Source organism: Canis lupus, chromosome X (genome assembly GCF_048164855.1).
Source record: "Canis lupus baileyi chromosome X, mCanLup2.hap1, whole genome shotgun sequence".
Taxonomy (NCBI): domain Eukaryota; kingdom Metazoa; phylum Chordata; class Mammalia; order Carnivora; family Canidae; genus Canis; species Canis lupus.
Window position 1 is genome coordinate 104,338,661 of NC_132876.1, and position 27,933 is coordinate 104,366,593.

The 27,933-nt window shown below is 40.2% G+C and overlaps 1 long non-coding RNA gene across 2 annotated transcripts in view; it reads right to left on the bottom strand.

Moving 5' to 3' along the window:
- The window catches only part of LOC140627481 (uncharacterized), a 56,967-nt gene extending 30,997 nt beyond the window's left edge, over nt 1–25,970 (bottom strand). The window contains exons 1-2 of one of the 2 annotated variants that reach the window (XR_012026196.1): nt 25,805–25,970; nt 5,350–5,436 (exon numbers count right to left, since the gene is read on the bottom strand). This is a non-coding gene — a long non-coding RNA (uncharacterized lncRNA). Of the gene's footprint in view, nt 1–5,349; nt 5,627–25,804 lie in introns of those variants that run through there. The other variant, XR_012026195.1, reaches the window with a different exon arrangement.
- Nucleotides 25,971–27,933: the final 1,963 nt, after the last annotated feature.

Genomic DNA, 27,933 nt, shown 5'->3' on the forward strand with positions numbered 1-27,933 from the left:
TTACTGAATCAGTGTTTTGTACACCCGACACTAATATAACACTGTATGTTAACTGCACCAGAATTAAAATTAATACTTAAAAAAATTTCAAAACCGCTTTATTCTCTTTTTAGGGCTGTCAGTCAAAATTATTCCCGTGGGCCTGGGAAAAGAATGACCTCTCTAAGTCATCTTACAGAACTCATAATCCTAATGAGAAGAAATATGAGGATTTGTCAGCATAAAATATTGACACATGATGAGAAGCTGTCTTCGGGGGAAAAAGCACTTCCAGTTAGACAAGAAGTGAAATTCTTGTAGAAGAGAGAAAGGCATTATAGCCCGGTATCCAGGTTGACTCTGTGCTAAAATCTAGGAAAAACAACCGAAACGACTCACCTGAGTGTGTGCAAGATAGTCTGAAAAGAAAAATTACCTAGAAGGAAATACATGAAAATATTAATTTATAGTAAATGCCCTTGGGTAGGTTAACTCTCTGCAGTTTCCATATTTTTTATAATGAGCACATACTAAGTTTATAATCAGAAAAAGAGACTTCACACATCCTCAAAATGGTAAGACAAATTATAGAGATAAATTCTTTAAATTGTTTTCCCTATTTTCCAGGTTAGTAAATGAGGCCAGCTTCTACCCTGAGACTCTTCCGTGAAACACTTTTTCCAGTGTCACTAAAAGTGCTGCTTCTCATCCTTTTAAAACCCAAATGACCTGCCAAACCAAGAAGACGCTTCCCCGTTTAACTTTGAAAATGTCTAAAATATCCTTTGCATATAGAGTTATTAGTCAAAGCCCAAAATTACAATGGGTTTCCTGCTTTAGCTCAATTTCATAGGGAACCTGGAACCAATAAAGGAGGAGTTCATAGATAAAAGGTTTTTCCCTCTAGATACCAATTGTGTTACATCGATTATAATGTAAAATTCAAGTGTATAGAAATTCACTTGACAGCTACTAAACAAGACAGCATGAACAAGAGTAATCTAATATATACTAATTTCAGTGGAGAAAATAAATGTTTGTGGGAGGGGAAAGTTTAAAGTGGCATTTAAATGTAAGTACTATTTCACTGTAAGTTCCCACTGTGCTTCAAAAAATACTCAGTACATGGCTAACAGTCAAGTGGTTGAGTAGAAAGAACACTGGATTACAAATCAAGAGGCCTAGATCCTCGCTCTAGCTTCACCACCACGTGATTAGCTGAGTTATAATCCAGCATTTTATCCATTCCCTCATCAGTAAACCAGGAATTGAATCTACCTCGTCTGCCTCAGAGGCCTGGGTGAAGATAATGAGAGCATGAACACGCAGAAACATTTTATTGAGATTACAAAGCATTTTTCAGTTGACTAATTTACCCCTTTTATATCGTCCTGATAGGCAAAGAAACACTTTGTTATAGAATGGCATCTTATTATCACTAAATTCCCCCAAGATCCAACAAAAATCAAATTCTACCTGCTTCTGGAAATAAACTTCAGGACATGAAACAGCAGGGTGTTAATAAAGCATCAAAGCTATTTGAAGGGCTGCTCTCCAAGTCATTTGAAATTCCTATTTAATATAATTTTAAAAATTCCCTCCTCTCAGAATCAAGCCACAGTCATTTATGGTTCTGACAACTGGCGCGCACACACAGAACCAAGCAAGAGCTTCGTTTTGTCTACCAGACTCCCACGGCAGAAAGATATAGCCCCCCCCTTGCCTTACAGAAGAGTGGGGCTGGAAAATCCTAAATAATTCATTTTCATTTCTACCTGGAGTGACAAAAAGGACAGTACAAAAAATTAAGAGTGGCATCAGGACACTGGGAAGAATGATGTTCACACCAGGGTTCAGCGAACTTTGTCTGTAAATAGCCAGATAATAAATATTTAAGGCCCAGTGGGCCATGTGGCAACTGGCTCAACTATTTAACTCTGTTATTGAAGTGTGAGCGCAGCCATAGGCAAAACATAAAGAAATATGTTCCAATAAAACTTTATTTATGGATGATAAAATTTGAATCTCATATACTTTTCATGTATTATAAAAATTTTCCTACATTATGAAGAATTATTCTTCTTCTGATTTTTTTTCAGAATTTCAAAAATTATTCTTCTGTTGATTTCATTTAAAAATATTAAAGCCAGTCTTAGCTTGCAAGCTATAGAGGAACAGGCCACACACTGGATTCAATAAACTGACTGTAGCTTGCTGACCTGTTTTAGACAAAGAATTAGCATAAATTTAGGCCAGGCTCCTCAGAAACAGATTCTAAGGCAAGATTTAGTCTATAGGTAATTGCTTAAGGAAGTTCTGCCATAGGAAACTAGTCAGGGAGAGGAGGGAGCAAGAAACAGGGAAGAAAGAGCAAGTGTGACAGTCAGCCCTCAAGATGGTCCCCAGGGGTTCCCACCACCTGTTATGCATGCCCTTGTGCGGTCCTCTCCCGTAGAGTACCAGGGTTGGATTCTATGTGCAACAGAACACGACAGCAGTGACGGTACATCATTTCTAAGACTAGGTTATAAAAGACTGCCACTTTTATCTTGGGCGTGCTCACGCTCACTGGCTTGCTCGCTCTCTCTCACTAGCTCTGAGAGGGTCCAGCTGCCATGTCTTAAAGGCACTCAAGCAGTCCCACATAAAGACACACATGGCAAGGACTTGAGGTCTCCAGCCAATAGCTATGTCAATGACCTTGGAAGTAGATTCTCCAGCTTCAGATGAGGACATTCCCAGCTGACAGCTCAACTACAACTCCATGAGAGGCCCTAAACCAGAACCATCAGGCTGACCACTCCCATATTCCTGATCCTCAGAAACTGCATTAAGACACCACTGTTGTTTTATGCTGCTAAGTTTTGCAGTAATCTATCATATAGTAATCAGAATTCCAAGGCCAAACAAGGAAGTGGTCTCCAGCCGGCCCAGTTCCATAGTGTCATGTCAGCTTGACATGACAGAGTCCCAAGGTGGGGCTCTGGGGTTTAAGTTCCTCCTGAGTTACCCTGACCAGAGAGATAAGGGAGCTGGACTATTCACACTGTAGCCCTCATTAGCTGAGAGGCACACCAGGGGAACACAAATTCCTAGGCAGTTCTCTCTTTACATGTGAGGGACAAGAATGGGGGCAGGCTGCAGAGAGTGAGCCACAGGTGCTGGCGGTTGGAAGCCAAATGTTTAAAAAAACTTCTTTGGATCTGGATACAGCACTGACATTGTCCACTATAGGCCATTTTTTGAAACTGAGATACAATTGACACATAACACTGTGTAAGTTGAGGTGTGTGACATGTTGATCTGACAGATTTGGATACTATAATATGATTACCACCGTGGAGTTAACTAACACCTCTATCACATCGCATAATTGTCATCTCTTTTTTTTTTTTTTTTTTGTGGTGGGAACAATTAAGATCTAGCCTCTTGGCAACTTTGAAAGTTATATTACAGTATTATTGTCTATAATCACCATGCTGTGCATTAGCTCTCCATGACTTATTTATCTACTGGTTGCAAGTTCGTATGCTTAAGCACCATCTCCCCAACTGGCCGACCCTGCCCCCAAGCCTCTGGTAGCTACCATTCTACTCTCTGTTTCTATGAGTTTGGCTTTTTTTAGTATATGTGCTGCCGAAGCAAGCACAGAGTTCGGCTTTTTTAGGTTCCACATGTGAGTGAGATTACACAGTACTTGTCTTTCTCCATCTGATTTATCTCATGTACCATAATGCACTATAGGATATTTTTATGAGTCTGTCAAATGTACAGATCCATGTTTAAAGCTGAACTTGAGGGCAGCCCTGGTGGTGCAACGGTTTAGTGCTACCTGAAGCCCAGGGTGTGGTCCTGGAGACCCAGGATCGAGTCCCATGTCAGGCTCCCTGCATGGAGCCTGCTTCTCCCTCTGCCTGTGTCTCTGCCTCTCTCTCTCTCTCTCTCTCTCTCTCTGTGTGTGTGTGTGTGTGTGTCTATGAATAAATAAATAAAATCTTTTAAAAATAAAATAAAATAAAGCTGAACTTGAGTGTGCAGTTTGCAACATGCTATAAATGAATTAACTTCCCAAAAAGGCTCAGCATTCCAATTTCACATTCCATACATGTCCCAAAGACAAGTTGAACATTAAGAATGCTCACCAGGAAAATCAGATATTGCTGCCTTAGATAACCTAGCATGAAGACAGTCAATAAAATCACCTTGCCAGTTATAGATGTTAAAATAAATGATGAAAACCAGTATGAAGCTCTTATCTTAGCATGGTCACAGATATCAACTTCCCCAGGCACATACAGGACTCTAGCCTCTAAATTCCTGAGTAAACTTAGGACAGTATTCTAAAGCTTATAATAAATTCTTCAGAGGATCAAAGAACTCTTAAACTAAGGACCTGTTCCCCAACCAACACCACAACTTTTACATCAACCTTGGTATTTTATTTTTATTTATTTATTTTTTATTTTTTAAATTTTTTTTTTATTTATTTATGATAGTCACAGAGAGAGAGAGAGAGGCGCAGAGACACAGGCAGAGGGAGAAGCAGGCTCCATGCACCGGGAGCCCGACGTGGGATCCAATCCCGGGTCTCCAGGATCACGCCCTGGGCCAAAGGCAGGCGCCAAACCGCTGCGCCACCCAGGGATCCCAACCTTGGTATTTTCTAAAGGAAAAGTGAACTAACCCTCATCTCTAGATCTTAAATATCGTTCCTCATCTCTGCAAATTATCCCACTTTTCTCCTAATTTATAAAGGAACTCAAAATGGACCAAAACAGTGTGCAGTTAACTGGCTTTTCTGGCTTGGTTCAGCCAATGGCAGGTACGGGCCCAAGACTGAAGGGTAGGGGAAAGAGAAAATCCAAGGTACTTCTGCCCCATTGGCTTTTTGCTGCAGGACCAAACTATGTTCTCATGGCTCCTGTTGCACTGGAAAAGCCTTCCCTCATTGCTCTTGCCAGGAGGTGGGAGCTTCTCAGAGACTTTGAAGATCACACTAATTACTAAAAGCTTTCGAGCTCTGGTGCTTCTGGCTGAAGTCTCCAACGTGTGCTTCCTTGGCCTCCTAGGGGCTGCAGCTTTCCTTACGTTTGTACTCCCAGCTTGTCAATAGTCATCTAAGCTCTTATTCCTATAGTAAACCACTGTATTCGCAAATTATTTAGAATAGCTGTTTCATTGGCCAACACCAGACTAATACACCATATAAGTGTATTTTAAGGTAGTGGTGTCAAAATCTAGCCAGTCTGCCGTCTGATGTGCCATTTGACATGTCCTTATATGACATTCCTTCTTCTCTCAAAGTAACTAACATCATTGAAGCATATACTATAAATTATCCAGCTCAATATCATTCCAACCCCTTCTTACCTGTCTTCTGTTATTATAAAGGCAGGACAGCTGAAAGCTCACCTTCTCAGGCTATGTCGCCTCTAGGAGTGACCATGGGACTCAGGCCTGTGCAATGAAACACAAGTAAAAGTCAACTGGTGCTCCTTTATCTCTTCCTTCCTCCATTTATCTGTATCTTTGGTAGGGTTCAAAGTGAAACAGCCATTGGCTATGAGGGCACAGCAGGAGGAGAGGAAGAATTTTTTTCCTTGATGGCATCCTCAAGCTGTTTTCTCTCAGACTTCTGAAGCGTTAGACAAATAATCCCATTAATTTTTAAACCACTGTTTGTCAGCTTTTCTGGGATTTTCTGCCAAATGAAATCTCTAACTGATACAATTTGTATAGAGAAGAAATTGTGCTTTTTTTTTTTTTTTAAAAAAAACAGATTAGCTTAAATTTATTGAGTCTCAAAATACACTTCCTGCTGGGTAAAAGCTGTGTGTGTCTTCTAATTTCTCCATTGTAATCATTATTTAGAACAATGTGTCTTTACCAAGCATGAAAATAACTTTCTTTGCAGTTGGAGTTTACTTTACAAAAGAGACATGTTGCTAGTAAAGTCAACTGAAAATTTAATTATATTCTAATGTACACGAGAGTTACTATTTAAAGTAACCTGTTGGTGAACATTTTTACAATGGAACACTATTTTATCTTAAATCCAAATATGCAAATATCAGACTCGCTTAACATGGGACCTGAATATAAGACACTATTTTATAGCTTTTCACACTGAGCTAAGAATTACATAGAAATATGTTTTCTTTATAAATCCCACCTGAGAAGCTTCCCAAGTGAAGAAGCAGATGTCATGTGCTGCTGGATGCCCCTAACTGCCACTGGAGAGTATGGATTCCTCCCTCCCCTTCGGGAATGCAACACACAGAACGGGTATGGACAGTGCACATGGGGATACTGCTATCACCATGGTATCTCACAAAGAATTCATCTTTATTCCTCCATCTCCCACTTGCTGGGCATTCATCTCTCTTCTTGGTAAGCCAGCAATCTGCTCCTTGATAACATCTCTTATACTGAAGACTTTGCCCAAAGATAGACATCCTGTCTCACTAAAAGGAAGTTCTTTCTCGCCAGGCCTTACAGGAGAAAAGAAGGAGAAACAAAAGCAAAAGTACCCAGTGATTTCTTCTAATAAAAAGACTCTGGTCCAGTGCCTATTGTTTCATACCTGGACCACTGCCAAATTCTTTAGCTAGTTTTATGTCCATACTCTTCCACTCATTTTCTCAGCCATCCTATCATTCTCAAGTGACTCTTGCTTAAAAGGCTACATCCATCAACTTCAGTTTATTAAGATTTTCTGCAGCTCTCTGTGTTCCACCACACCAAACCTCAACTCTGCTATCTGCTTTGTAAAGCTTTTAATGGTATTCCTCCCTCTGACTAACCACATCTATTTCCCAGGCCAGCCAAACTCACACTGGTCTCTCTTGTATCATTTCATATGCTCTGGGTTGCAAATAAAAAAAGAAAATCCACACAGTTCCATTGTTTATTAACTGAAGAAGTCTAGAGAGACAGAAATTTTAAGATTGATTAGTTCAGGGTCTTTGCAACATCATCTAGTACTTTGGTTTTCTCCTCTCCTCTCTAATATCCCAAGACCAAAAGCTCATCCTTGGGAGGGAGCTTGTCCTCAGAATCACACTCCTGTGCTCATGACGCCACATGCAAAATCATCCAGTGCAAGAAGAGGAGACATTTCTACCTCTTGTTCTCTTTTCAACAATAAGAAGAGCTTTTGCAGAAGTCCCCACAATGTCTCCTTCATGACTCTCTGGCCACTGTGTCACATACTCATGTCCAAACTTTGCAAGAGAAGAAGGACCACCATATCTGTATAAAGGGGCATAAATATCTGAAAAAATTTGGGCTCTTCTCACCAAGAAAAAGAGGAAGTGGCTGTAAAAAAGGCAACCATGACATTTGCGGTATCTCACCTTGTTCTCATCCCTATTCAGATCACCTTCATTCTAATGTGCCTCTGTTCTTGAGTTCAGCATCTTATGCCCTCTCTCATTTTTTCCATCTAGACAGATGCTTTCCATTCCTGAAGAGCAGAGATGTAAGAAAGAAAGATCAAACAGCCAAGGACATATAGCCAGAAGAAGGCCAAACTGGGATTAAAACCCATAACTTTCTAATGCCAGACCATGTGTATCCTTTATACCCTCTCAGACCTACCTCCTCTAGAAAAGTCCCAGCTGCCATATCATTTTCTCAATTTTATTTCAAGATGGCAATTTGATGCCATGCAATTCATTTCTTTCTCTCCCAAGTTCCTACCATGATATCCAAAGAAATAGAAAATATGGGAAAATCTGTATCAACCCTGGGAAACATGAGAAGGTGGCATGTTATGTAGATGACTGGGTTAAGGAGACGATTCATCAGCGGGCCAACACATGAAGAATACTGGATACAATTTCACAGAAGCTCCCAAAGTCAGGACACCTAGGTGGCTCAGTGGTCGAGTGTCTGCCTTTGGCTCAGGTCATGATCCTGGGGTTCTGGGATCAAGTCCTGCACCAGGCTTCCTGCAGGGAGCCTGCTTCTCCCTCTGCCTATTTCCTTGCCTCTCTCTGTGTGTCTCTCATGAATATAAATAAATAAAATATTTTTTAAAAAAAGCTCCTGAAGTCAGAGCAGCTCTAAATAGGAACAAGTAAGCTATGGGCCACATGAGAAAGAGAAAACCCAAATATTTCCAGAAGTATACAAGTACTTGTATATGGGGCAGAAAGAAACCAGTGGATATCACCATCAGGCTCAGCAAGGTTAGACAAAGGGACTGAGAAAAGCAAAGGCATTATGCTAGAAGACTGTTAACAAGGACAATCATGATTGGAAGAATTGGGTCAGGACCTACCATTTGCTACAACAAACGTGGAAGATAAAATACTTGGCCTAGCAGGTTGCTTTTCTTTTAGGGTGCCCGGAGCCAATTCCAACTTGAGGGGGGGCGGGCTTTGCTCCCACACAATACCAAGCAATTCTCAAACACCAACAGGGAGTCTGAGAACTCATTGCAACTCTGATACTACCTACCAAGAGACACCATCAGATCCCACTGGTCAAACATTCGATCCTATAAGATTGCCCCCTATCTTCCACTTCAGATGCCAGGCACAAACCCTAGGTTGTTTGACCAATCAGCTACAGATTGGAGGTTCCAGTGACCTCCTCCTTAGGTTCTGTTAATTTACTGGAACAGCTCACAGAACTAAAGGCAACACTTATGTTTACCAGTTTTTTAAAGCATAAGACAAAGGATACCATTCAACAGCCAGATGAAGAGATACATAGGGCAAAGGTCGCAAAGGACTTCTGTCCTTGAAGACCTTGGAACCCAGCTCAATAACATGTGCAAATGTTCATGCAAAACTGTCTGAAGAAAGGCCCAAAAAGCTGCCCTCTTGAGTTCTTATGGAGGCTTCATTACACAGTTATGACTGACTAAGTTATTATGCAGTGGCTGATTCAACCTCAGGCCCCTCTCCCTTCCCCAAAGGTGGAAGTGGAGGTTGGAACTGAAAACTTTCAACCCCCTGATCACATGGTTGGTTCTCCTAGTAACCAGCCCCCACCTTGGGTGGGGTCCACAAGCACTTTCATTAATAAAAAGACACCTGTTTTACCTTCATGGCTCTGAAGCATTTTCAGGAACTGGGGATAAAAACCAAACAAACCATTCAGATGACCAAATATATACTTCTTATACATCATTATGTTGCAGGTTCCCTGCCCCATGTCTGTCTCCTTTGTAAAACATTCTTCCTATTCCTCACACTAAAATGAAACCCCAATTTATCAAAGGAAAACAATAGACAATACAAGCTTTTCTTTGTGCCTTAGATTAAAACATTTTAACTGGGACACAAACATGTCAATCTCAGTAATTGTTAAGCATAGATATCAGGAAGAACAAGTAGAAAAATCTTACTGAATGGAGAGAGAGAGAGTCAAGAGATCAAAATACGAAGACCTTGTACAGATTGGGAACAAAAAAGTTTTAAGGAACTTCTTTCAAAAGTAAAGGAGAACGGGATCCCTGGGTGGCGCAGCGGTTTAGCGCCTGCCTTTGGTCCAGGGCGCGATCCTGGAGACCCGGGATCGAATCCCATGTCGGGCTCCCGGTGCATGGAGCCTACTTCTCCCTCTGCCTATGTCTCTGCCTCTCTCTCTCTTGCTCTCTCTGTGACTATCATAAATAAAAAGTAAAAAAAAAAAAAAAAAAAAGTAAAGGAGAACAATATAAAAAAAATCTATCTTTTGGAACTATACTAACATTTGAAATGACATTTCATTTCTAAAAACAGAACCACCTAAGGTCAAGAAAGATTGCTTGCAGATGAAAAAAAATATATATATATAGTGGAGAGCTAGGTAGACTACTGCAGAGAACTAAACTAGAGGATTAGAATGAGTTTGAGAAATCTTACACAAACTCAGAGAAAATTGACAAAAAGATAAATGTCATGGGAAAATGTAGGGGACATGGAGGATAGATCTAGGAGACGACATGTCTTATCTGTTTTCTTTTTTTTTTAATTTTTATTTATTTATGATAGTCACATCAGAGAGAGAGAGAGACAGGCAGAGACACAGACAGAGGGAGAAGCAGGCTCCATGCACCAGGAGCCCGACGTGGGATTCGATCCCGGGTCTCCAGGATCGCGCCCTGGGCCAAAGGCAGGCGCTAAACTGCTGTGCCACCCAGGGATCCCTGTCTTATCTGTTAACCAGAAGTCAGGTGGCCCTCTTGTTCCTTGGGGATTGAGGTGTAATTGGTTTGGGCCTTGCTATTTCCATGACCCATGAAAGTCCAATGCAATCCCCTCAATTTCTGTTCAGTAGGGGTTTAAGTTCCCAGTATTCCTCTGGCCCCAATTTCCATATTTTGTCTCTATTTCTTGCCACATCAAACTGGACTCAATTCCTTTCCCAGCTCCACCAGAATTCCACTCAATAGTAGACTAGTACACAGTTGACCCCTGAACACGCAAGGTTTAGGGGCACCAACGTCCCTCACAGTGGAAAATCCAAATATAATTTTTGACTCCCCAAAAACTAAAGTACTAATAGCCTACTGTTGACCAGAAGGCTTACTGATAACACAGTGAATTAACACATATTTTGTATATGTGTTATATACTATATTCTTAAAATAATGCCTTTTTCCTAAATTTTTCTATTTTTCTAGGCTGTGTGGTTCATCTGTGAGTTTTTTTAAATTGCAGCAAATCTTCAAAAAAACGCCCAATATATTTATTGAAAAAAAATCCACATTTAAGTGGACTTGTGCAATTCAAATCCATGTTGTTCAAGGGTCAACTATGTTTGAGACTCATGATCATTTGCCTTTTCAGGGCTTTCCACTCCTTTTTCTTTCTCCATCCCTGTTCCTCACTCTCTTCTTGTAAATTCCCCTCATTCATTCATTCATTCATTCATTCAATATCCATTAGGCTAGCAATACAAGACAGGCAAATCCCTGACCTCATGGAACTTATATTCCAGTAGAAGATAGAGAAGACAAGTAACAAATATATAATGTCAGATAATGTATTAGCTGGCCACGGCTTCCATATTAAATTGCCACAAAATGCATAGCTTAAAACAACAGAAATTTATCCTTTCACAGTTCTGGCAGCCAGAAGTCTGAAATCAAGAAGTCAGCAAGGCCATGTTCCCTCTGGAGGCTCTAAGGAAGAATTCTTCCTGATTTCTTCTAGCTTTTGGCAGTGGTCAGCAGTCCTTCACATTCCTTGCCTCGTGGCAACATATCTACAATCTCTGCCTCCATCTTTACACGGCCTTCTTCTCTGGATGTCTCTTCCATGTTTCTGGATCACTTTTTCTGAGGACACCAGTCATTGGATTTAGGGTCTACTCTATCCAGCATGACCTCATCTTAATTTGATTACATCTGCAAAGGTCCTATTTCCAAATAAGGTCATATTCATGGATACCAGAGGTTAGGACTTTGTTATGGGCTGAATTGCACCCTCCCCCCAAATTCACATTAAAGTCCTAACCCCAAAAAAATAAAAAAATAAAAAAATAAAGTCCTAACCCCTAGTATCTCAGAATGTAACTGTATTTGGAGAAAGGGCCTTTAAAGAAGCAATTAAGTTTAAATGAAGTCACTGGAGTGGGGCCCTAATCCAATGGGACTGGTGGCCTTAAAAGAAGAGGGAATTAGGACACAGACACATGCAGAGGAATGATGGTGGGAAGAAAGGGGAAGAAGAGAGCCATCTAAAGGCCAAGGAGAAACTCTTCAGAAGAAACTAACTCTGCCTACACCTTGAGGTTGGATTTCCAGCCTTAAGAACTGTGAGGAAATAAATGTCTGTCATCCAAGCCCTGCAGTCTATGGTATTTGTTATGGCAGCCCTAGCAACTAGCATAGATCTCAGCATACCTTTTGGGAGAGCACAACTCAACCCACAACAGGTATTGTGATATGTGCTATGAAAACCAATAAAATAAAGGAGTAAGAGAGTGAGGAGTGGGTAGAGGAATTCAGTTCACCCTCATGTCTAATCCCAAACTTGCTTACTTAAAACTACCAAGGTGTGCAGCAGAACAATGAGCTCTTTATATAACTGATCTATTTTCCTTGGAAGAGGATTAGAAAAAAATAGTGAAAAGCTCTGTTAAATCACACGAACGATTAATTATTCAGCACCATCAGGCAGTGTGCCAAACTCTACTTGCATGATCTCATTTGATCCTTATAACAGTCCTGTGAGTACTGTTATTTTCTCCATTTTACAGATGGGAAAACAAAGGCTGAAAAGGGTTAAATGGTTTGCCCAAGTCCAAATAGCTAGAACCTAGATCCTCTAACCCCTAAGCCCCCTTCTCAACCACTATGGCACACCATTTCCTCTTTAGGTACAGGTTATAAATAAGGGCTTGTTATATAGAACTGCTGTGGAGTGGGCGGGTGGGGGGAGGCGATCAACAATTTCTTTCATTTGTAAGAGTTCTGTGTAACTGCATATCAGATACATGTATGGCTTACCAAAGCCCTCCCAGTTTTCTGTTTTCAAATATGAAAGGAATTAATGAAAGCGCTTAGTGTACCTCTTATACTAAAAACGAATTTCTTATAGCCATGGAGAAAGACCCAATGAGCCATGTAGTCTCAAAGGCGAAGTCAGGGCTCCTCCAAAGCCAAGCTCTTTTTCAGACACTTTGCCCTCCTATGACAAAGTGATGGCAGACACAAGTCCTCACCATATACTACACTCCCTGCAGCGCTACCAATGGAGGCAGCTAGCTTCATAGAAAGGATTTCAATTATCAACCCCCTGTCCCCCCAAAACACATTGATTAGGCAGTCTAGAATGAAAGAGAAACCCTCAAAATGCCATTCACCTCAAGGATTTGCAGCCAATCACATTACTGGGCTGCTGAGGACTGGCGCAGAGCAGGCAACACTAAACTCCCCAGTTTGGCAGGGGCTCCCCAGGGAAACGCCAAGCTGCTCTCCTAAACGAAGACAGTCACTCCAGAGACAACCCAAAAGAGAAATCCTAGACCAAAGACCTGGAAAATGCACCCACCGCCATGAAGAGCAAGAGTGATAACTAAAATAAAGGGAAAGGAAAACTGAGGCAGAGGAGCTCCTGCCGTGAGTGATGGAGCACCAGTCACACTTTCTAACTGGAGACCAGGAGGAGCGATCTCCATTCCCAACCCTGCCCACTGGGTAACATTTATAGCTATTACTTTCTTGCTGTTTGGAGCAAGCCTTTATAGATGTCTTGAGAATCCATCCAATCTAGAAAAGGGCCTGTTGTTTTGGCTTTCTTACCGCTAAGCTATTGATATTTTAGGAGAATAATTGAACTTCCCGGTACGAACTTGTTTTCTCCATGAACTAGTATCCCCTGAAGATAAGTGAGTTTGCCGGGCATACACGAGAGGAACTGTAAATCCAGTGCCGAAATGGCATTTGTGCTTATCAGCCTTTGAAGGAGGAGGAGGCAGCCTAGCTCTAAAGCATTTCCTTTGGTTTAAATTTGTCCTGGCCTCATCTTACACACACACACACACACACACACACACACACGCACGCACACGCACGCACACATGCACATCTTGCAATTTGGCATTTTTTAAGAACGAGGACAAAAAAGCAGATTTATTTTTGAAAACTAACAAGTGCTATTTCTCCAAGAGAACTGCCATGATCTGTTTGCCTGCACTGAAAAGTTGCTTTCATCCCACACAGTCCAGCTGTTATTCGCAGGTTGCTGAAATAATGAGCAATATTAAATAAGAGAGTTGATATCAACCACCAACACTCACAACCACATTTGGTCCCGTGCAAATAGAAGCCTTGTCCAGAAAGGCGGTGCCCTCAGCCGTGAGCGCCTCCAACAGCTCCCGTCCAGCACTATCACACCATCAGGGGGCAGCATGGGTCTGTGTCCCCCACCCCACTACCCCCGGCCCTTAACCCCAGTAGAGAAGAGTCTTAATCTCACATCTCCCTGATGGTTTCCCTCCTGCTTCTGCTGCCAAGGGGCCAGTACCTGAGTTCACAAAATAGCACTTCGTACAGACTCTTTCACCTGGACAGGTGCCACCCTCCTTCTAGCCCTGTGATCAGTTCTCTCATCATAGTCAATTTTCCACGTTCATTCTGAAACTGAATCTTGTGTGCCTATTCTGAGACAGGCCATGTACTATAGGTTAGAGCTAACCATGTTATCATTGCCCCTAATCGTGTGGGCCCTCAACCTCGGAGAGCTGACTTCAGAGTAGGAGAGGTGACCAGTCAGACAAGCAACTGCACCCACATGGACTGTGGGAAACAAGGTAAGGGTGGCCCTGGAAGCACACATCCAGAACAGCTAACCTCTTCTACCTAACCACAGCAGAGGTTTGTCAGAGGAAAGGCATCCAAACTGAGACCCGGAGGATGAGGACAAGTCATTAGACAAAGGCGCCAGAAGCATGCCTCGCAGGGGTGATGACACAGGTGAACGTGCAGGGAAAAAGGAGTTCCAGTATGGAGCAGTGGCTGAAAATTCAGTATTCCGAACATGGAGTGAAAAGGATTTGGGCCTTAACACACTTCCTTCAACAGCTTATTCTCCTAGTCACCATAGCATCTGTCCCCTCAAACTTCAGAGTGGCCCCCAATGCAACACTCATTACCTCTCCCTCAACTTGCAGAACATGATATCAATACCCGCTGTTTTACAGATGACATAGAGGACACCAGGCAGGAACTCCCTCAACTTTCTGGCCAAACATGGAAACCTATGGACATCCGTGCCCATTCTGAGCATTTTCCTCAACCTGACCCTTTACTGTAGGACTGAGGCCTGCCTTCCATATAAGGCCAATCCCTTGATGCTTTGGATCCCATTTTCCTCTGCCACCCACCCCTGAAACTTACTTCTCAATTCTTCCCTCTTCCTCTGATATATCCAATCCCCTTCCTCAAAAAGACAATTCCCATAAGTCTCCAACATGCTCAAATTTCTCCCATTTAAAAAAAAAAAAACCTCCTTCTAACCCATATCCTCCGAGTAAATAGAGCCCTATCTTCATCTTCTGCTTCAGAGCAAAACTTCCCCCAGGAGTCGTCTGTACATGTGACATCCATCTGTTCACTTCCTGCTCCTTCTCCAATTCATTCTAATCTGGCTCCTGCTCCTACTCCTACTAAAGGCACTAGTGACATCCACGTTGCTAAACTCAAAGGGAACATTTTTCAGTCTTCAGCTTCTTTGATATCTCAAGAACATGAGACACTGTGATCCAATCAACTTTTAATACTCTGTCAATGGCTTCTACGATGCATACCCTTCTCCTGTTTTCTTCTTAGATCTCTGTTGGTTCCTTCTAAATCTCCTTTTCGTAGTTTATCCTCTACTAAGCCATTAAACATCTGGATTCTTCCAGATGTGGTATTGGGCCCTCTTTTATTCTCAGTTCTCTCGGTGTAAAATCATAGCTGTGATTTTGATTACCACCTTTATACAAATAGTTCATAGATTTCAATCTCTGGTCCAAAGCCACTGCAGGTTCCAAGCTGTGTATCCATACGTCTGCCTACCTGACATTTGGCCTAGCTGTCTCAAGGGCACCTCAAGCTCTACATGTCCAAAACTGAACTCAGCACCTCCCGTGCCCTTCCTTCCACACACAAATGTGGTCCTCTTCAAGTATTTCCTACCTCAGCAAATGGTACCACCACCATCCATTTTCTCAAGCCAGAATTATGGCATCATCTTTTACACTTCCCTTTCAATTCCCTGCTTTAAACTTTTTACTGAATCCAATTAATTTTGCCTCTTACATGTCTCTTGAAACCATACTTTTCTCATCAATTCAGCTGCTACCTTCCTAATCCAAGCTATCACCATCTGTTAACTAGACTATTAGAGTGATCTACGCATTAACCCCACTACATCCCCTCTTAGCTTGCTCCAGAGAATCATCTTTTCAAAACACAAATCAGGACTTGTAGTGTGAGCCAAGTTGAAATAAGCCTATCATAGTCTCTCTCCCCCAACAATGACAACTAAATACTTTCAATATAAAAGGCAACCTCCTGAGAGCTCTGCAAAGTAAACAACAGCAAGAAAATTAGGGAAAGAAGTCCAAATTTTAAAAATCAACCCATATGGTAATGACTTTCCACTTATTTCCCCCTCTTATCTCCCTCAGCTTTGACACCAGTTACAAAACCATGCAGCGGATCCTTCAGCCAAACCTCTAAGAGAAATTCCATATTCCTGATCAGAGAACCAGGGAAAGGGTGTTTGCAAGTGGAAGAGTAGAGAAGAACTCTTGGGGTTTTTTCCTTCTTTCTCTCCTTGCCTTTCTCTGTGGAGGACCTCAGTCATGGACCTATGCATCAGCACGATAGCCAAAACTCCAAGAGAATGTTTCTCGACAAAAGAATCTTAAAAAAAGAAATCTATGGTGTGCATCCTGTGGAAAAATTCTTGGTTTCTCTGCCCCCTCCTCCTCTCTCTCTAAGGCAGCAGCACAGGAAATTAAAACTTGAAGAAAAATGCTGTCTTTCTGGCCAAATGGCCATAATGAGGGGCGTCTGAGATCCATAGGGTATGGGAAGAATCCTGGTAAGGAGAGATGCTTTCCCTTAACTTTGGAAAGGGGATCCTTTGTGTACAAATTCCTCCTCTGTACCTGTGTGGGACTGACCCAAAGCAGCTAAGATGTAGAGGACCTGAACAACATTATCAACCAACTTGACCTAATTAACATTTATAAAGCACTCCACCCCAAAACAGCAGACACTATAGTACACCTCTCAGAAACACTCCTTGACATTTGGTCTAGACAATGATTTTTCAGATGTGACATCAAAAGCAAAAATAAACAAATAAGATGACATCAAACAAGAAAGCTTCTGCAAAGCAGTAACAGTCAACAAAAGAAGGAGGCAACCTACAAAGGGGGAGAAAATATTTATAAAACCATGTATCGGATGGGGGTTAAAATCCAAAATACATAAGGAACTCCTACAGCTCCATAGCAAAAAGATAGAACCTGATTTTAAAAATAGGCAGAGGACCTGAATAGACATCTTTCTAAGGAAGACAGACAAATAGCCAACAACACATAAAAAGATGCTCAATATCACTAGTCATTACAGAAATGCAAGGCAAAACCACGAGTTATCACCTCACACCAATTAGGAAAGTTATGACCAAAAAGATAAGCCTTAACACATGCTCATGAGGATGTGAGTAAAAGGGAACACTTGTGAACTGTTGATGGGAATGGAAATTGGTGTAACCACTGTGTAAAACAGTATGGAGAGTCCTCAAAAAATTAAAGATAGAACTGCCATATGATCCAACATCCCACTTCTGGGTATATTATCTGAAGGAAATTAAATCACTGACTCAAAGAGATATTTGTACCCCTATGTTCACTGCAGTATTAATATTCAAAAAAGAGCCAAGACATGGAAACAACCTAAGTTTCCATGGATGGATGAGTGGATAAAGAAAATGTGGTCTGGGGCAGCCCAGGTGGCACAGTGGTTTAGCGCTGCCTTCAGCCCAGGGCGTGATCCTGGAGACCCGGGATCGAGTCCCGCGTCTGGCTCCCTGCATGGAGCCTGCTTCTCCCTCTGCCTGTGTCTCTGCCTCTCTCTCGATCTCCTCTCTGTGTATTCTCATGAATAAATAAATAAAATCTTAAAAAAAAGAAAATGTGGTCTGTATATGCAATAAAAAATATTCATCCATAAAAAGAAGGAAATCCTACCATTTACGACAACATGAACGGACCCTGGGGGCATTATGCTAAGTGAAATAAGTCAGACACAGGAAGACCTATACTGTATACCTCCACTTCCATGTGGAATCTAAAAACAAAGCTGAACTCAGGGACACCTGGGTGGCTCAGCAGTTGAGTGTCTGCCTTCGACTGAGGGCAGACTGATCTGGGGTCTGGGGATCGAGTCCCACATCAGGCTCCCTGCGAGGAGCCTGCTTCTCCCTCTGCCTGTGTCTCAGCCTCTATCTCTCTGTGTCTCTCATGAGTAAATAAATAAAATCTTTAAAAAAAATAAAAAGAATTTAAAAAGCTGAACTCAAGAGCAGAGAGTACACCGGTGGTTGCCAGGGGCTGGGAAATAGGGAGATGTTGGTCAAAGGAAACAAACTTCCAGTTTCAACATAAATAACTTCTGGGGACCTAATATACAACATGGTGACTACTATTAACAATAAAATATTATATGATTGGAAGTTGCTGAGACAGTAGATCTTAAATTTTTCCATTATAAAAAAAAATAGCAGTTATGTGAAGTGATGGATGCATTAACTAACCTTATTGAGGTCATGATTTTGCAATATATACATATACCAAGTCATCAGCATGTACCATGTACACCTTACATTTGTAGGTGTTATGTGTCAATTATAACTCAATAAAGCTGGGGGGGTGGCGGGGGGGGGGGTAAGCAATGACTAAAACAAAACACCTGAAAATATTCAAGTGCTGATAAGGATGCAAGGCAACTGAAACTCACACACTGCTGGTGAGAATGCAAAATGGCACAAGCACTCTGAAAGGCAGTTTGGCAGCTTCGAATAAACAGATGCTTACCATAACTTTTCTAGGTAGAAAGCAGGAGTCGGGGTGAGTGAGGCTTGGAAAAACACACAACCTTGCACTGGTCAAAGAGGCCAGAAAGTTTAGGATGTTTATGGAGGCTTCGAAGCTGCTGAGTGTAGACGAACAAGTGTAAACAGGTGTAAACAGAAGGGAATAAGAGACCACGTGAAGACCACATTCCACACATATAGGAAAGTGAAGGAATTTACAGTTAAAGAGGCAATGTCTCAGGGATCAAAAATCAAGACCTTGAGTTGACTGGATCTTACGATGGAAAGATCCAAGGTGTATCTGGCTTTAATTCCAATGCCCAAAGAGATAATGTGTTTTGCTATAAATTGTGAAGGCTTCAAGTTGCTGAGCAGGACATTTTATTAGAATTGGTGTGATTAGTTCTGCATATAATTACAAATTATAATCTCTTTGGCAGTCTTTATCCCATTTCTTGCCTACTCTATTTCTATTTTGTGTAGGGAAGTGATCCCAAATATTTATTGCAGACTCATCATTAAATAATATAGTATCTTCAGTAGGTTGAAGTTAATTTAATTTACTTATAATAAACATATGTGTAGAACTGAAAATGTCATATACATCATGGCTTTCTCCAAAAGAGAAATTATTTTAAAAGGGATAAACATTGTAAAAGCAATATTTTGAAGTAATTTTTATGTCATTTCTTAATGGTACCAAAAACTTGTTTCTCTCTCCAAAATATTATCATACTATAACTGTTCTGGGAAAAGCGATATGATTGAATATGCTTCATCTTTTTAAGTCTTAGTTTAACACCCTCTAATGTAGCAATATGAAGTTCTGATTCTAAGTTCAGTTTATTATAATTCTTAGTTTTAATAGCCAAACTTTAAAGACATATCATACAAATATGTACTTAGAAATGAAAGAAATGCATCATTGCCCATGCTTACCAAATCATTATACTTGCTTTCTATTCCCAATAACCAATTATATACAATGGCTTCAGGGGCAAATAGACCAGTAAATTTCTACCTTCCTTAATGATATTCACTTATTCTTGCAAACTATTCAGGATGTGCCAAATCTTTATATCTTTCGCAAACTATTATTATAAGTCCCACCAAAATTCTCTTCTGAAAAAATTTTGAAGGTGTTGAAAAATTCTGTCCCCAATGTGTGTGTGCGTGTATGTGTGTGAAATTACTTTTCAGTGACAAAAATCTCAATGAGGAAGGAAACATTCCCAAATGCACTCTCCATTACACAAATGTGTTTTTTAAAAAGCAGTTACTTTCTCACATAGTGTTCAGACGATGATGTTATTGGCTTTATTTAAATTTTAGTAGTTAACATACAGTGCAATATTGGTTTCTGAAGTAAATTCGGTGATTCATCACCTACATACAATACCCAATGCTCATCACAACAAGTACTCTCTTTAATTCCCATCACCCAGGGCGCCGGGGTGGTTCAGTTGGTTAAGCATCGGACTTTTGATTTCAGCTCAGGTCATGATCTCAGGATCCTGGAATCAAGTTCCACATCAAGCTCCATGCTCAGCAGGGAGTCTGCTTGAGGATTTTTCTCTCTCTCTCCCTCTGCTGCTCTCTCTCTCTCTCTAAAAATGAATATTAAATCTTTAAAAAACTAAAGATTCATTTTAAAAATACCCAACTCCTATCAAGCCCATTCCCCACCCACATCCTTCCCATCAACCCTCAATTTGTTCTCTATTGTTAAGAGTCTCTTAGGGCTTGTTACCCGCTCTCCTTTATATCTTTTCCCCCTTCCCATATGTTCATCTGTTTTCTTTCTTAAATTTCTCATATGAGTAAGGTCATATGGTATTTGTCTTTCTCTGACTGACTTACTTCACTTAGCATAATACCCTCTAGCTCCATCCATGTTGTTGCAAATGGCAAGATTTCATTGTTTTTGATGGCTTAGTAATATTCCATTATGTATATTTATATGCTGCATATAAATGTGTGTGTGTGTATATATATATATATACACCCCACATCTTCTTTATCCATTCATCAGTTGATGGACATTTGGGCTTTCTCCATAGTTTGGCTATTATTGATAATGCTGTTATAAACATCGGGGTTCATGTACCTGTTCAAATCTATATTTTTGCATCCTTTGGGTAACAAACCATTGACTTTATATTGAAGATATAGGGTGTGTGTGTGTGTGTGTGTGTGAATGGGTGCATGCACTTAAATAGTAGGAAGTAGTCTACTGTCAGATCTAATTAGGAATCATTGTTCACACTCTACAATGAGGCTAAGGAAGAAGTCACACAAAAAATAAGAGTCAACTCTGCCATTTTCTTATGGTTTGCTTAGTCTTGCCTTCAGAGTAGTCTCTTAATCCTCAGTTTCTTAGTAAAATTTCTTCTAATCTACTGGTCCATTTGGAGGCCAACAGACAAGCTAATATATAATATGGTTAACATATAATCTATAATTCCCTGAACAAGACACAAATCAAGTGAAATCCATGAAAGACTCAAACAACAAATGAGTGAGTCACCATCAAGCCCCTTTGGGATTCTCCCTTCCTCCTGGATCCCCTTAGCCAAACAGAACTCAGAATCGTCCCATATGTGAACTGATTGGAGGCAGCTATGTCAACTTGTATACTGAATAATAACAAAGTCTAATTTCTTTCTTATATAAAAAGCAAGCAGGATTAGAAACTAAATGTTCATTCCACACCACACTTTGTGGTACCCACATTCCATTATGGAGAAATTCATGAAATATATCATAGCAAAGCCATTTAAAGGAACACTTTACAGTCAATAAAATAATGTGATAGAAAAAGAATTCAAAATGGGAAAACAATATACCATTAGAATGAAAAGCAGTTTACAACAGTATTTTGCATAGTGGTGGGACCGAAGAAATATGCTTATATATGGGTGAATACAGATAAAGAAAAGTTACTAGAAGCATATACACCAAAACATTAATTTCTCCATCCCTGCATGTTTTCTTTTTTCATATTTTCCAAAATGTCTGTAATCATATTGTAATCAAAAGAAGACATATTACATTTTTTTACTAAAAAGGATGTCTTAACTTGTTATTTCATAAACAAGACTGTTATGAAATATGATGACTGTACCATGTTCATTCCATTCATTTGTCAAAAGAGTGATAGCCCACTCAGTACCACGCACTGCTTAAGACCACAGGGAACACAATGATGAACAGGAACAGACTCTGTTCCTGTCCTCATGAAGCATAGACAGACAATAATCAATAGATGAAAAACACAGCAACAGTAAGAACTAGGAACAGAGAGGATATAGCACTATAAAACTCCAAAAGGGGACACCTCACCTAGAACAGAGGAAAAAGAAGATGTTGCAAGTATGGGTAGATGTCCAGACCTCTTATTTAAAACATTTTAAATGAGGGGCACCTGGCTGGCTCAGTTAAGCCTCTGACTCTTGATCTTTCAGCTGAGGTGATGACCTTGGGGTCGTAAGATCAAGCTCCACATCAGGCTCCACACTGGGCATATTTTCCACTTAAGATTCTCTCCCTCTCCCTTTGCCCCTCCCTTTTGCTCATGCCTGCAGGCTTGCATGTTCCCTGTCTCTGTCTCTCTCCCTCTCAAATAAAGAATTAATTAATAGACATTTTAAATGGAAATGCTGTAATTTTTCATGAAAAAACAAACTGTAATAATCTGTGGGCTATATGTGGATTTCTATTAGTCATGTCTCTAGTCCCTTCTATTAGGATGAATAATAAACAACTGCTTGAACTTCTCAAAGTGTCAGATAATGATCAATCTGATCATGGAGCCCTTTGGCAAAATCAAATTATTTTAAAACAATAATTTTTTACACCCTCTCGTGGCCTTTCCAAAGGTAAAAATCAAAAGTAAACTTTTAATCTAACCATAAGAAATTATGAGAAGACAGAAATTCTAACAGAAGTAGAAATTCTAGTGAGCCAATCCTTAGAGAGATGGGTCCCCTTTACTGTGTTTCCTTGGTTACCACTAGAAATTGGTGAAAGATATTTGGGAACAGTCAGATTTAATGTGAAAGATGTGACAAGACAAGATGGAACTGACTTCAGATAGAGTTAGACAGACACTGTCAATTTCATGGTCCTGCCTTTCCCAATTTCTACATTTCACAAATGCGCAAATAACTTAAAAGAGACATGCATAAAAATTTGGCTTCTATATGGCACTCTCAAAAAATGCTAGACAACTATAAATTAATACAGATTATCACCTCATCTAGTTTTCTAATATTGCTCTCCTAAAGCATTTTAGAGGGTCAGTGATTTCTCAATTCCTTAAATCATTCCTGCCAACATTGTCACATGCAATAAATTGCTGGAAGCCTAAATCTGCCATGTTCCTTTCCTTGATGAAAATGTAAATCTTTCCAAACATATTGATTTTATCGCTGTAAAAGCAGAGCATACTGTCTAGTATTTTGCAAGGCTCTAAGTCACACTGTATGATGGGAATTTTAAAGAGAGATGCCACCACTTTGCCCATCGTTATCATTCCTCCCTTAGGAAGAAGTGAAATGGTCCTGGGCAGTGCACCAGATCACACCTGTTATACACACCAAAGCTCCTGGTCATTCTTTTAAGAAGACTTCGTGATTAGAAGCCCATGTGACAGACAGCACTATGACACTGTGGACGACTGAGTTGCTGAATTTGGGGGCAGAAATGAATGTTGATTAGTGTCTGTTTCCTCTTTGGGTGAAAAAAGATGAGGCTAAGGCAATTTTTTTTCCTGCCTTTCCCAGAAAGATGAGATAAAAGGCAGAGTGTCATAGTTAACAACTCTCTCAGCTCCATTACTGCTAGCCTAGCATCTGAGAGAGGTAAATGATTTCACTGATTAGAAAATGAATCTTGAAAATGCAAGAGCTGCACAGAATACTGGTCCAGAATTGTACAGGTATTTGAATGAATGCTAGAGAATAAACTCATTTAAATTTACCAACTACGAAAATGTACTATTAAAGATGCGCATTTTGGTCCAATGATCGTCATGGATAATATCATTAAGTACTCTCTCATGGTACTAAATTCAAGAAGAGTTAGGACATTTAAAAATGCATTATTACAAATTAGAAATCTAGCTCAATCCATAGAGGCAGATATGCCTTCTTTCTACAAATGAGCCCCTTTTGCAGATAGAGGAAGTCCTATCTCAATAGTGTAACAAAGAAGCTGTAAGAGCAAAGTGTTGATAGTGATGCTCATACTGACATTTCTATAATATATTGGAGGTGATAATATGAGGAATTAGTTGCTTCCTGGGTAGAAGGTAGACATTTGGAGAAGTTTATTAACTTGTTCTGGCTACTAGTGTATCATTTAGTAAATTGTATCTCCGGGGCATTAAATAGCATCATCATGGTCAGGAACAAAGTTAGGAAAATGGGAAATGCATTATCTGCTGTGCTGAGTAGTTCATTCACCCCATGAAATCTGGCCCAATGATTATTGAATCCAAGATACTGAGAATGTCTAATCTGGTACACAAAACGTGTGCAGTATATACCTTTGTCTTCGGTGCACCAAGACAAATACTGCACAAGGTTAAGACATTTCTACATATAACACCTAGGAAGGGCATTAGGTCACAGAGGCTGAACAAGAGATGGTTAGAACTAATGAATTTTGTTTTCACCCTCCTCTCTATCAATTGTTCCTTTTGTCTTCCTACTCCTTTGTGAAGGCAGCTGTAAGATGACTTCCTCAGGATTCCTTCCTCATTCAGGGAGGATGTAGCTCCACAGGCTGAACCAGGTATAAACATCACCCAACAGACAATGGCCACAAAACAAAGTCAGTGGACACTTGTGCTGCTTGCTTCATTAAAGTTATGTATCCACTGAGACGTGCCAAACCAGAGTCATTTCATGGTTTATCAGTCAAATAATATCAAAGAAAGATAAAATATAGCTCAGGTGAATAAAAAAGAAGATAAAAAGGAGTAAGATCACAAATACATCACAAATACAAAACATATATATATATATATATATATATATATATTTGTGACGGTCTTGATGCTGGAGTTATATGGGTGGCCAAGGCTCGGAATTCAGATAAGAAAACCAAGGCTAGCCATGGAGTTGTAAGGTCAGAGTTCTACTACAAGAAGGGGTCTCAAGGAGTTTTTTTTTTTTAAGATTTTATTTATTTACTTAAGAGAGAAAGAGAAAGAGAGAGTGCACACATGCACACACGAGGTGCGGGGTGGAGGGAGAGGGAGAAGCAGGCTCCCTGCCAACGCGGGGCTAGATCCCAGGATCCTGGGATCATGACTTAAGCCAAAGGCAGACACTTAACTGTCTGAGCCATCCAGGTGCCCCAGAAGTTTCTCTTTCAATCCCTTTATTTATCAAACAAAGAAGCTGAGGCCCAGAGGCTCAGACTTTGAATCTATTCAGTCACATGGATCACTACTTACAGTGATAGGACTAGAAGCGTATATTAGCTCTGTCTTTTCCTATTTAGCATTAAACAATGGCAGTGAAATGCATACATGGAGGAAATTGGTTTCCGGTCCTAGAGAAGCTGAGTTGTCCTCCTCACAGAGTTTGAAGACCTTGTACTCTTTCAAGGACACTATACCATACTTAAAAAAGCCAAAAAAAAAAAAGTGCATAACACATCTCGACTTAGACATAATCTTTAAAACACAATTCCAGTGTATTAGTAAATTCTCTGAAATGCAAACTCATATGCTGTGTGAGACAATGCAATTTTATAACTCTGTTGCTATACTGTGTATTTAGCTCAGAAAAACAAACAAAATAATACTATTCTGTGAACAGAGCCACCAGATTGTATTATTTAATACTCTTGATAGATGACAGTCATTTTTGCAAGTGGCATCTGGCCAAGATTGCAGGTATCCAAGAGTGTCTCAACTGTGCTCAATCATTGCATCTCCCTCCATTAAAAAACTGTATTGAGATTTCTAGAACCCACAGCAATCAATCTGCTTGATTAATGAAATTTTTTTAAAGCTTTTGTTTTCCTGGCACTGGCTCTCAAAAAAATTAGATGCTCATTTCCTCCTCCATTTGTGGTTGCTAGGAAAGAGAGATTTGGTGATAAATATTTATTATCTTCCCATTCCTGTCTCCCTTATGGTGGGGTTATTGCTTTTTTCAGTTCCAGAGCTAAGGAAAATGTCTGCCATGTCATTAATAATAAACAAAGCTGTAGTGTGTGTGTAATAATGAATTAAGCTCATCCCAGCCCATCTGTGCATCACCATTCACCAGTACCTTGTCAAACGAAGGTTCTGCAGAATCCACAGGTCCTTGGTCTTCTCATTATGGAAGTAATCTGTGGGAAGAGGCAAGTTAAGTTGTAAAATATTATTATATAAAGTGAGCAACCTCTGCTCCCAAAGAATATCTGGCAGTGAAGCAAAATTCTAGCTAGGATTGCTCCAAGGTTGAGAGGGGAAAAAGGGAAAAACCAAGGCTCATTTGATAATGGAGAATCAACAGAGCAGCCTCCCTATGGAAATCAAGCAGCTGGAGAGGGGCAAGGATCAGTCTGAACTTGTTCACTTTTTCCATTTCTTGGCCAATTTAGAACAGTTTCCTCAATGCACTGGTGAGCCTTTTCCAAATTGTTTCGTAAAAATTTCACTAACAACATTCCCATACTTTCCCCTCATTAATCATTCTCTAGTAAACAGCACTGTATTTACTCTTCTCTACCTCTATTCTCTTCTAGAAAAAGGCTTCCACACTTCCTTGACCTATTGCTAACATAAAGGATCCCCACAAACCGTGCTTCTCAGACTTTAATGAGCATATGAACTGCAGAGGGATCTTGTTAAAATGCAGATTCAGATTCAGTAGGTCTGAGTAGGACCTGATACTGTGCCTTTCTAACAAGCTCTCGACTGATGCCAGCGCTGCTGTCTGCAGACCTCCCTTCAAAAAGTAAGACTCTCAACAATCCATCTCTCCCTTTAGCACTTCCAAGAGTCAAGCAAGGACAATAAATTAAGAAGCCCGCATAAACAAAGACAGCATTTTAAAATACATTATATATTTTTAAATAGATGAATTTGATGTTTTCATCCAGAATTGCCTCTCCACATGTTGTTTCTCTAAATTATAACACTCCCTGACTGGACACACAGATAAGTCCTACAAACAAATCGAGTAAATAACATGCTCTTGCTATAAAAGGATTTGTCTCCTGTTTTTTGTCAGTACGCCTTCTCACCTGGATGGTAAACTCCCAATACCGCAAGCAACATCCACTAGTCTATCTTCACAGCCCCTCCCTTAGCATGCTGTCAAATGCAATGCAACTAATGTTACTGAAGACCTTTTACACAATCAGCACCGGACTGAGAACTGGATATGTTGAAAGGAAGCAGAAAACAACGTGCTCCCAAGGAGTTCAGCAGTAATTGTGATACTCTCCCTGAATCACTTCAATATGGCATGGTTAGAAAGCGAGCTGAAGTCAATACCACACAGTTAAGATCGTCATCTGGTATAAAGGCAAATATATTCGTTTCCAATTCTAATATTTTAAATCCAAGTCTTCTCCTGTGTGTGAACTCCATAGAACTCTTCTCATTCTTTGAAAACTGTACATAAACTTCAAGACCCAAAACTTCTCTGTGAACCAATGCTCTTTTGTGTCTTTTGTACACCACTAAGTGACAGCATTTCAACTGACCAGAGGTAAACAAATGAGAAAAATGGAAATAACAACAGAAGGTATTCTTAATTCCTAAGAAGATCTGACAGCTGTAATATGAATGAATTCTACACTACCGGAGTGGAAAGCTTTCACAAACAAACAATCAAAAGAAAGATGTTTTCTCCTACTTGGTATTTAGCAGTCCAGTCACAGCGAGGTTAAAAATATAATTTCCATATTCCTTATCTAAGGGGACTCAATCAAGCAAGACTCCTTTCAACCCTCACTGGGACAGTAAGGAACAGATGTAAAAACATCTGCCCTGCTTCAAAATGATGAAAACACTACCGTGATATCAAAGACCGCGCCGGGTCACTCCACGAAAGTCTCCAGTAGCAACATGAAAGTGTTTTATCGACTGTCATTGTGGCGAAAGTCAAGAATAATACAAACTAACGTTTTAATTATCAACCTGAAACCTAGTTATTGGTCTTCTCTATTCCATCTCACAGCATTATCACTGATATCTCTAATTGACACTTCCTTCTGTGCCTTTTGGGGGACTGAAAAAATGCTGGAATACTTGACATTTTTGCTGCAGCAACAGTGACATCCAGTGGGTAGCAAGATTAACCCCGAAATTCTGTGTAAACTCAATAAAGCTGAGGGTTAGGATATCCCAAGAAATGTTTTCAGTTACTTGTGGTCATTTGGTATGAAAATCATACACTTTTAACTC